At 39.2% G+C, this 12,222-nt stretch overlaps 1 protein-coding gene across 1 annotated transcript in view; it reads right to left on the bottom strand.

The window, feature by feature from the left end:
- Nucleotides 1–12,222, bottom strand: part of TRAK1 (trafficking kinesin protein 1) — a 114,999-nt gene that overhangs the window by 92,886 nt on the left and 9,891 nt on the right. The window lies entirely within an intron of this gene.

Raw genomic sequence — 12,222 nt, 5'->3', positions numbered from 1 at the left:
ATCAGCCAAGGGAAAGTTCTATGTAACCCAGCTTGCTGCTTAAGCAACACTGTGCAGACAGATTGCACACCAATGGTTGATTTATTGATACTTTAATAACATCATCATTTGAAATTTACTGATGCCAAACAATACAGAAATGATTAGGAGCTTACACTATAACACCGCTAGGCTTATTCTCTCCAGTGGGCCACTCCGCACAGCCCAGCCCTTCACTGCCAGACTGCCGGCTAGCATCTTTGCTCCCTTTACAGAGTGCACAGGAAATAGAAATCAAGGTGCACTGGGTTAAGAGGGTGTCAACTTACTGAGGCTGAAGCACTGCGGAGCAGCAAAGAGGGAACAAAGTCCCACAAAGATTGATACCAATGCCCCCAGCAAGGCTGAACTGGCCAGAGAAGGAATGAAGAAGAGCACCTCCTATCCAAAAACTTCACCGAACCTTTTGGATAAGGGGCTAAAGGCACTGCAATAATTGGTGGTATGGTACTGCTTTTGGTTTTCAGGAGTGTAAGAAAAGACGCAAATGCTCATTACTGCTGGCAAAGGAAAATACAATCACGGGATTGGAGAAGACCAGACTTGGGAAAGGACTTGAAAGGCAGGAAAAAAAGACTTTATATATGCAGTGGTTACAAGGCATAAGCAGCAGCTGACGAACAGGCCACACAAGCACACCCAGACTATGTGGGAAAGGCAGAAAGACAGCCAGCAAGAAGACAAAAATGCACTGGTCTGCAAGCAGGTGTGGATGCAACTCAATATGCAAGTGCAGCAAGAGAACATGCTATGTTCAGTACTTCACTGAGACCCAGAAATAAAAGTTTTCTGGAGAATACTATGAAAAAGGTTCTCTTTAATCTCTAGGAACATGTCCAGATAATGTTATTTTGTTGTTAAAGTTATACTCAGGACTTTGGCATCTTATTTTCTGGCCTTTCTAGTAAACAACATTATCACTTCACCAAAGCAAAACAGTATTTCTAGAATCTCATTGCAAGACTTAAGACTCTGTCTCCAAACCGTCAAGATACAGATTATGCATTCTAGACCTTCTGGGAGTAAGCTTCAAAGAAACCTTGCAACAAATCTACAACACTGTACAACACCACCTTTTCTCAATTTATTTTTCCCTTCCACCACAGGCATAAGAACAACAAAGCAAAATTCTCTCCCCCTCTCAGAGGGCCTCAACAAGGACTTTCCCCCCCCCACACACACTGAAATCAGAACATCAAAATTGGAAAACGGATGAGCAATACTAATTCTGGGAAAAAACCACCCTCATACACAAAACAACATTTCATTAAGTTTTCCTCAATTCCATACATTTGTATTTCTGCATGGTATCACTTAACCTGGAAATAGTTCTCACACTGTGAGGCTCAAAATCTGTATTTTGTAATGATCATAATAGCTACAGGAACAGATTAAATCAAAAGACAAATTTATGATACCATACTCTCATACAAATAGTACTTTACTATGGCAGCTGCAGGAATAGAAAGTTTCACTCGAGTGCTTTAAGAAAATCTCATGGTGCCCCTGCAGAGCATCCATTATTCCTGTGCTATCACAGTACATACAGAACAAGTGGGCTCACTTGTACTGATTATTTTTAAAATTATTCCCTTTCAAGTGGCTCTTTAGGAATAACAAGAGGGAGATTACTGATATTAGAGATTAGTTGTTCAAGTGAAATTGGAATCAAAATGCAGATCTTCATTTTCCCCTCTGTATTGAAGATAGAAACAGCTTACACTATAAACAAGAAAATATACTGGAAATGCACAGACTGACTGATTAAAAGGGCTTCATTTTGTCCTACTTGCTACCACACATCTATGAATCACGTTTGTTTTGGGTAACTGTTAGATAAGTCTGATGTTATGAACAAGTGCATGTCTGGGAGTAAGTAACTGCAAGCATTAACAGCACTCTTCAGCTTTTCTTGCCCTCCTCTCCCCTCCTCCTCATGCCCTGCCTTAGCAACTACAGGAAGGCAGCAACATAACAACACTACCCAATTAAATAACACTGATACCAAAGTGTGATTTGTGTGTAAAAGTCTTCAAGTGAGTTTTGGGAATCTGAGATCTCGTAGCTTTTCTAGACACGCTGACATTCAACATCTGACATACCTGATCACCTTTACTCATTCACCACTTTATCTCCCACACAGTCCTCACCAAAAATACTCTTGGCCAGAACGTAACATTGCAAGTTGCATTATAAGTTTGTGTTGAATGAGCTTCACCTCTCTCCCTTCACCCAGCTTAACATTCACCCCACTGAGGTACCACAGAACCAGTTCTCCCCAACCCGTAAACTGCACTCGACAGATTCTGCCTTGTCACTGTTAAGAACAAGTTGAGAGACACATTCAGAAACAGAAAGTCATCCATGCTCTTCCTTCACACAAGCTGTTTCACTGTTGGCACTTAGGGAAACTATAAATAAATGGAGCTTGAAAAAACAAAAACCACCCCCCAAAAAAATCCCAACAAGTCAGTCTGCTTGGTCTGCTGCAGAAACATATGTAACATCTACATGAGAAAGTCAAGTTCTGGATTAAGGAAGAGAATTTGTCTTGATCTTAAAACCTTGTATTATGGAGGGAAGAAAGCAGGCATAAATGTGTATGCCTGCTTCCTTTCAGACTTATTTAATACCCTCAATTTCCATACACACAGTGGAAAAAATGTTGTTCAGACTATTTATCAAATCTATAGAGGCGCTGTTTGCATGGCCTCTCTTGCAATGCAAATACTACCACCTAATCCAGATGCACACACTTTTCCTTTAAATTTTCATCTAAATCTTCCTGTTGCAGAAAAGAAAAAACAAACTACAGCTGAGTGGTATTTACCAGATTGCCAAAACAGCCATGAAGAGAAACAGACATTGTAGCTACTATACCCATGAAATACAAAACACTAATATTATTCTTCAGTCAGTCTCACCTGCATATACAGTATTCATAATGAGATGATACAAATTGTTATTGCAGTGTTTCCTATTTACTCCTTCTGACGTCCAAAAGATGATACAAATTGTTATTGTGGTGTTTTGTATTTACTCCTTCTGACATCCAAACAAGTACACAATTCATAAGTCAGATTATGACTTTTCTTGATGAAAATTCAACGCATTTCATTCTTCTTATGGCATATGTCAACCACAGCCTGCATACAGGATTTAAATACCTCGTCTACCTAATATGACATAATTCAGCTTTTGCCTCAGTGGCTGTATTGCACCATTTCTACCAGTCTAAATACAATGACAGTTTGGGGCCAATAAAGAGACCTGGGTCTAAAGAAATATTTAATTTGGAATGTATGAACTTAGTTCTTCAGTGTAAAACTGTTCACAGAAAGAGCACAATTCCCTTATGTTTATCATCTGAATGTTTTAAACCAGGTCATTTTACTCTGAAAAAACCTCTTATTTATAAGCTGTTTCTTAAAGGCACTCACTCAAACCTTGCATTTTATAAGGGCGATGACATTAAGCACAAAGACTTGCTCCTGCACACCTCCTCTGCATAATACCCAGGTTTTTGGTCTAACCCAACAAATGCTTAAAATAGAGTGTTTGCACGATTACAGTACAAAGAGCTTAAATTCTATATACACCAAACACCACTGTCATCTAATAGTACATCTACACAATAGTTTGGACTATGCCTGCAGTGTAACTAAGACTCGATCATGAAGTACATTGGGTGCCGATTGCAGTGTACCTGTGGCAGCCCAGATTACAAAAGTCAAGTCAAAAATTGAGTTGTGGTTAGCCAGCGTTGCATTCCACTTTTTTTTTTTTTAAAGTTATCCAGCTCTAAGTACCTAGGCAAAGCAGTTGAAAGCTAACGGACACATTTACACCAGACAACAACCAAGATTTGAGGGGTTTGAGGTAAAGAAAAAAAGTCTCCATATCAGTCAACCTTTTCTGGGTTCTGGCCATTAAAAAAAAATAAGTTCATTGTTTGTTTGCAGTATGTTTTGGGAGGAGGGGGTTGAGTTTCATACATAACAAATTTCATACAAATGCAAATAAAATAAAATAAACCACTTGCTTTTTCACAGCCATTTGAGATAAAGTTTTTCTGCATTCAGGTTTAAACACAACTTAACTCTGAATTTAAATGAGTTACGAGCTATTCAGCCATGTGCTTACCCAGTGCTGGTCAATGCCAACAAATACATTACCTGTAACCTTGTAACATTATTCTCATCACCATCTTGGATTGCACCAACCGCAACTCACTGTAGTCACAAAATGTCTGGAACTCCTACAAGTAACTTGCTACCCAAGAGCCACAGGCTGCACCCTATGGTGATTATTAAGCTTTGAACAATTTTTAATTATCCATCTAGTTCAGATTTTGTGCTTCAAATAATACTTTTATTCCTTAGTCTAAAATGGCAGCTTGACCACTGCAATCATCTGCGAATTTAATGAAATACTTCCTTAGAAGAGGGGAAAAATACCTTTCTACTGCTTCCGACTAAAATCTTCCCCTTTTTTACAGGTCATCCTTTTGCTATGCACACTCTCATACTTAATTTAATTATGCTATTTGGTTTAGAGCAGTAGCACAGTTTTGAAGCAAAACCATTTGCTGTGAGCTACCTGGTTTTTCAGAACAACTTTCGTGCACAGGAACTATCAATTCCCTTTTGAGTAAGAGAACCTGAAAACTCCACTCCAAGATGCACTTCAAATGCAACCTGCTGCCAAACAGGGATACGAGACTTCAAATAGCCCTGCAGGCTACATCACTGCAAGATCACCTGGCATGTACCTATGATATTTTTTCTCCTTCAGAAAGCTTCAAACTGCACAGGTAAGTGGGACATTCAACCCAAGGTGCCAAGCTAAATGTAATCTAAAGTAACCCACCCAAATCAGTAACGAAGATTTAAGAAGCTTCAGTGCCAACAACTTTGATCTACTCATCCATCCCTACTGACCAAAGTGTTTGCTAATTTAGACAGAACCTCACAGTACCAAGGGATTGAGAGAGCTTTCCACTCTTAGCATCTGCCTGAAGCTACAGAGCTCTGATCCTGTGTTCTCATTCACTAATTTACTAATTCTCATTTACTACCAACTAACTGATGGTTAAACACTTCAGAGTGTTTCAGGGTGTGCAAACTCCTCCCTTTAATGTACTTGCAAGAGTCCCACCAGAAATGTTCTTCCTTGTTTTGTACATCACTTTGTAAATCCACTAAACACCTCTGTTTTGCTAAGTTTTACTAAGTTCTTTAAAAAGAACCCTCAAGCTTCTTATTTACGTGAAAAAAAACTTTCTTCAGATGCAAAATGCACCATGTAGACACTGGAGCAAATCAAAGCCAGTTTATAAATCTGTCTAATCTGTGAAATAGACTAACATGCTGGCCTACCCACAGTAATTCAGAATACAGTCTTCAGTCTCTGTTTTGGAAAATAACCACTGAATTGACAAAAGTATCTTAATAAGACTTGCTTTGAGCATTCAACTTGCTTATTTCTTTACTAATTCACATCTTGCATCTACAAGAGTTTGCATTTTTTTTAAATTTAAAAACAATTTCTTCACTAAGTGGGTGGGCTCAAAAGCCAGTCAAAATGCCTACATCCATTTAAACACACTTTGTCAGACCATAAAGAAACAACCGTTTGCAGCAAGTCTGGCTTTTACACACACATACATATATAATCACTATTTAACTTTTAGATAAAGACTGAATTTGATCCCAAATAATTTACTGAGTTGTTTTAATCTTGTCCTGTATTATATACCCTCTTATAAACCATGGGGTTTTATTTTCCACTCAGGAGCTAGCTTTTAAATATGCAGAATGCTGACCACTTAATTAAACCTCTAACTCGAGGGACATAAATAGTCAAAGTGTCATAGATGAATGACAGAATGTGACAAGCAGTTTATTTACCTTCAAATACTTTACGTAAAAAAAGTACATAAAAACAAGTACTGCATTTCTCATGCTAGAAGAGATTCATTATTTTTACAGCAAATCAAGCATCTTGGACAACTCTAGACTACATCCTTATCCAAAGTTTTAAAGCCATTTAAGAACCTTTTAATCAAACATCTTTCCTACATCACCCTGGAGGAAACACTGCCTCACTCTCTTAACAGGGTTTGTGTGTCCAGTGACCCAGGCAGTCACACCAAAGCCATTTGCTGCTTCAACATCACACAGATCCTTTTACTCAAGCCTGACATTACGTTGAAATGATATTCCATGCTTTTGTGTTTGGTGGTTGTTTTTTTTTTTCCACAGAGGGGTTAGGAACTCTTTGGCCCAGCCAAATACAATCTTTTCAGAGAAACAGCAACACCGAGTGGTTATGTCACATGCTATGAAGGATCTTCTCAGGTATATGCCTCCCCAAAGAGGGGCTCTTCTGCCTATGAAACCATTAAAGAATGTTTTCAAGCTGAAGATCTGAAGGCTTTCCAGAATCACTTTTTATAAAGCCTCATAACCAACAAGTATTAAGCAGATGAAGGCATCCAAACCAGAACAATACCTGGCTAACTGCCAGCGGCATGGCAATGTCATTTAGAATAAAAAAAGTCACCTCTAGAGAACAAAAGCCAGAATAGCAGCAGCAATAACCAGAAAGATGCTTAAATGATAGTATGAACATGTAAAGCATAAAACCTTAATCTCAAGGTCCCCAAAGCTGCTTCTGTGACCTTGTTTGGCCTTATCTGACCATTAAGTCATCAATCAAGACAGAGTCATGTTTTCTCAAAAATTAATGCAAGTCAAAACACCACAAATAAAAAGCCCCATAAAAACAAGAAAATTTAAAAAAAAAAAAAAGGAAGAAAAACACCCCACTGTTCTCCACAAACCAATGTTTCTCACCAGTAGGACTTGGCCTTCAGAAGGCGCCCATCAGTCTCTTCTCCCCTCAGGCCAAGGGAGAGTGGAAGCATACTGTAAGACAAGCCCTGGGTTTGACCTTCGCAGCTGTGAGTGCACAAGCGTGCTCTCACCCAGCTTTATGTAACACTGTCCCTCTCTGCTCTGAAGTTCCTTGAGGCAAGTGTTGCAGGGTTCTATAAATAGGTCTTCCTTTTGTAAGGCTCGCATTACACTGGGAGCTTTTTACAGCTCCCTCTCTTTTATGTAGGCCACCAAACTTGGCCTCCCCACCCACCCCCCATGAACAAATAAAACTGAAAACAGTTAAAAATTAGTGCATCACGCTGCTGGCTGGGAGATCTTAGCTAGACATGCTGTGTACCTGTCTTGGAAAGGGAAAGCTGTTCAACCACCACCACTAGTACAAAGTCTATGAAAACTGCACGTGCAGCCAAAGGAATTCATCAGGTAACAAAACAAAGCTCAGAGGTATGGCAATGCAAACTATAAACACCTCGAACATGTACTTTCTATTCACACCCATGTACATGCAAGGTGCTCACTGAGGTAGATCAATACAAGACGGGTCCAATGGACGTGGTCCAATACTTGCTGAAGAAGAAGAAAGGATCTAATGACTTAAAAAAAACCTAAAACAAAGAACAGACAAACCACCAAATCATTTGGGATCAGGTTGCTATTGTATTTAGCATGTATGAACTCCTGCCTCATACACAGCCAATACACAAGTTAAACTACACGAACGTCAGCTTCAGTACATTAACAGGTATGCTGCCTACCAGCGCATCTCCTCGTACCACTAAAAAAAAGGCAGGTATCAAAGATTTGTCAAACAGTTCATGTATGGGGCAAACTATTACACCAGCAGCAAACCAGGTCCTCAGATATTATAGATGGGAACAGTGATAACAGAAACCTGGAAAGTGTGGCTCATTTATACACAAAAGCATGAAACTCCCCATTTCTTTACTTCTCTGTAAGCCTCAAAAACTTTCAAAAGAGAAGTAAGTATTCGTTACTGCTTCTCCACTAGTTGAAAAAAGCTGTGGGATGACCACAATTTCTCTGAAATGCAGCAGAGGAGGTAACACCACTGTGTCTGCTCTTGAGTCCTGAGCTCATTTCCTATCCACAGGAAGAACCAGCAAAAGCACTTGACCAGAGGCAGAACAGAGAAGAGAGGCACAAATGCACTAAACACACATGAACTAGCTACTAGTAAAGTGGAAAACAAAACAAAAAAACTCCAACAACCCTACTGAACAGTGCCTGGGCCTAAGACAGCACGCAGTAGGTAAAGATATCCAAATTAAAATACATTACCATGCCAAACCAAAACCCTGATCAGACAGCCAAGCCGTACCTTCTTCCTCAGGACAACACTAAAAAGCAAGGGAAAGCAAGGTCTTTCAGCTCTTTTCACTAAAATGGTGGTTGCCCCCACCACTACTACTGTTTAAACAAAGATACAATTAACCTAACTGCCAACAAATTAAGGCCAAGAGTTTAAGTCAAGTAACGCTAAACAAAGAATAGACTGACTCAAACCAGATATTTATTGTCATTTAAAACCCGAGGGGGGGGATTTTAATCTTGTTGTGCATTACTATTGTTTTTCTCCTATTACAGGAGGATTTTTTTAATTTCTCACCCTCAACAATGACTTTTAAGACTCTCCATAGAATTGTTATAATGGAATAATTTTAAAAAAAGCTGGTTTATGGGATTGGAGAAGTGTCATTATTTCAAACGTTAATAGCTGTCCTTCTGAAAACATTTACACAAAATACCATGTAACAGAACTAGGACTGCTGCTTTTCTTTACTATTTCTTACTGCAGAGAGACAGTGAGAACAGGGGTGGGAGGAACCAGCTGATAGAAAAAAGGAACAAAATTCCTTGCAAACTGCCCTAAATTTAAAACAAAACAAAACAACAACCAAAAAAAAAAAAAAACCAACCAAAAAACAACCAACCCACAAAACCACAACCCACCCCAAACACAAAACCCAAAAAACCCACACACACCATACCTGCTGTGTCCTGATGCACTTACTTTCAGACAGAGTTTATTGCTTTGGACTAAGTTGAATAATCATATAAAAAAATGATAAAGAAAAAAGAAGAAAAAACCAAACAAATCAAACCCCAATCTGTTGAGTAAGAATATCCCATTTTTTGCAGGAAGTAAGAACTTAAAGTTTCCTACTGCTGCTAGAAGCAATTTTAAAGATGACTATTAGGAAGCTTACCTCCAAGGACAGTCAGACCACCAATTCCTCCTCTAAGATGCTAAGAAGATCTGCTTTGGCTCACTAGCATCACCGGCCCTCGCTCCCTGGCAGCAAGCCTCCCCACGTGCTCCAGCAACTGGCACTATCCAGCAAGAACCTCCCTCACTCTTCAAGGTTGTCTTACAACCCTAAACCTGCACAGAGTTCCTCAGAACATATCCCACAATTTCTTAACTGGTTGTTAATATCCCTGGACCTCACATCTATATTCTTTTGTCATTTTAAAGTAGTTATGTATGGGAGCAATGCTTTCAACCATATACTATTATGTTTGAGAGGACATGAGAGAACTGAACCCAGCTCTGTCACAAGCTGTAAATTATAGCCCCTCATGAAAGCTTTGGGCCAGGGGGAAATGCAGATGACAGTCCTTTTCAGCAAAGAGAAAGCCAGACCTCCAACACTTGTGGATACCCAGGCCTGCAAGTCACTTCAGGTACCGGTGCTGAGGAGCAACATAACAAGACTATGAATTCCTAAACAACCAGCAATCCTGGGCCTTATACCAAAGCCTTGGTCACATGGACTTCCCAGCAACTGAGACATGAGCTGCTGACTAAGGAGGGTGTCTCTCAACACATACCATTCCAACGCAGGTCTACTTCCCTTCAGCTTCCATAGAAGTTAATGGTTACAACAAAAAAGAGAAATCTCACAGCCCTTCTCAAAATGCTACAATGTAGTTTAAAATTATTCCGTCAAGTCATTTTTCTGCTTATGAAGTTTGTGTGTAAATATCAAGAATGAAATAGGAAAATAAGAATTTGCTGTTTAAAGGTTGCTCTGTATACCCAGTATATTACCATATACACGCATCTGTGTTCTTGGGAACCTAGAAATGTTTATCTTAACAACAGGCTGTGGAATTTTAGGAAACGGAGCCAATTATCCGTGGCTTAGTGCCATTAAAGTCAAAGTCACACTAGCAAAGATTTTGGAACTGAGTTTTTAGAAAATTCCAGGGGTATTAACACAAACATGGCAAGAGCAACGCTGTGATACAGTCTTTAAACAAAAAACAAAGTGAAAAGTCTCCTTACAAGGGAGAACTACACAAGAGCACAAGCTAAGGGGTAAAAATGCAAATTAAATGTAATACATGCTACGTTTTTGCTTCATTTGCAGACTAAACTATTTTACTTAATTACGCAACGAAGCTGAAATCCAGCATTGTGGCTTTCCCCGAAGGACTACAAAAATAAAAATCTGAAGTCACTCAATACAGACAGGTCAAATGGTTCCAAACAATTTGGAAATTGATTTTGGAAAATAATTGCAGTAACGCTTAAACATGGTGCTTCTTGAAGTTGTCCTCAAATAAATTCCTGTATGCATGTACACATTCTCCAAAATGCATTGGACATTGAACTTCACTTACTCACCACAGTCATGGCAGCGGCAGTAAGAAAGCACTTGACCAAACTGCCCCCTGCCAGCCCCAGCTGTAGTGCAAATCTCTGTTGATGGAGACCTAAAACTACTGTAAGTGGACTAGGCAAGCCGACCCGCTAACCAATCAGTCAATTCAGTTTCCCACTTATCAGCATGCCTTATGACTTATTCGTATCTTAGCGCGCAGTCAGAAAGCATTCTGAGTATACCAACAGCCTCAGGCAAGCAACCAATCCAGCTTCCAGTGAGAGGAAACAGTTCTTTAACAAACCTTATTCCTACATGTCAAGGATTTTTTCCTGTGTGTACTCTACAACTTAACTGGTAGACTGAAATTTCTCTGAAAACTTTCTCTGAAAGTGAAATTTTTCACTACAGTATCAAAAGCAACCCTTGCTCAGGCAGTAAGAGGAACTGGACAAATTCAGTAAAAGAGTAGACACATGTGGTAAAGGTGAAAGTACACAAAACAACGTGCAGGTTTACAAAGTTGGAAAACACAGCATTTGAAGGACTTCTTCACTCAACTAAGAAAAAAAAAAAAAATCACTAATATTCCCTGTCCCCAGTTTAAAAGAAAGCATTTCTCAATACAAGTACATGATGATGCTTAGAAATGTCTTCCTTCGAACTGTTTTTTCATGATCTAGATTTGGCAGAGCAAAAGTCCTATCAGCCTCAGAACCACAATCAGGATTCATTTTCCTCGACCCATGCACATACTCTATCACAGGCAAAGTTATCATTCCCAATACTCAGTTTCCTTAAAGTAACAATGATATTTACTTAGATTTAAGACCAGAACATCATCTGGACTTTCAGCACCCACAGTTACATTAGAAGAAGATTATCAACTTTGACACAATAGGAAAGTATCACTAGAGCCAAAGTAACTGACTATTTAAGACTTTCACACTTCTTGCTTGTGCACGAAGAAGCAAGCTTCTGTCAAGGGAACTATGGAAGAGTCAGATTTCTAGATCAACAAGCAAAATGGAAAGCAAGGCCTACAAATACAATCCTGCATATAAACACAGGATTTCCCGAAAGAAACAGACCTCTTTACCTACTCTGGAAATTCCCTGTGTAGATTGCTTATTTGACATAGAAACATTTTTGAGCTAAAAAAGGTATAAAGAATCCAAGATTTGACAGCTGAAGCCAACAAAATTAAGAAGTGCTTTGAGACTGTGCACTCTCAGTTTCATTATTTAGCCTTCATTAATTTTAGGTTCTCTGTCCAATATGTTCTAGCATCAGACCTCAAAGCTTTATCACATCTCTTTTACTGTCAGGAGAGAATATGAAACTCTCCTTGCTATTAAAGAAGGCCTGGGGAGCACTTCCTTGCAACTTAGTGTGGCAGACAGGGAAAAATGAACTTGCCTAGAATGGGCTGCACATCACATCATTAGAAGAGAGAATTTTTAGAAAAATACTTTCATATTCTACACAGGCATTGACTTCCCTGAAATGAAATCAACCTATTTAACTCCTTCTATGGTTCATGTAGAAAAGCTTTTAATCTAAATTTAGTCATGCTTTAAGCACAAGCAAGGTGACATATTGTAGTGTATCTGCCTGAGGGTTTGGGGTCCAACAGAGTTTTCAGCAAGAAG

This window comes from Gavia stellata, chromosome 6 (genome assembly GCF_030936135.1).
Source record: "Gavia stellata isolate bGavSte3 chromosome 6, bGavSte3.hap2, whole genome shotgun sequence".
Lineage (NCBI taxonomy): Eukaryota > Metazoa > Chordata > Aves > Gaviiformes > Gaviidae > Gavia > Gavia stellata.
This window is presented reverse-complemented; position numbering and strand designations above follow the sequence as displayed.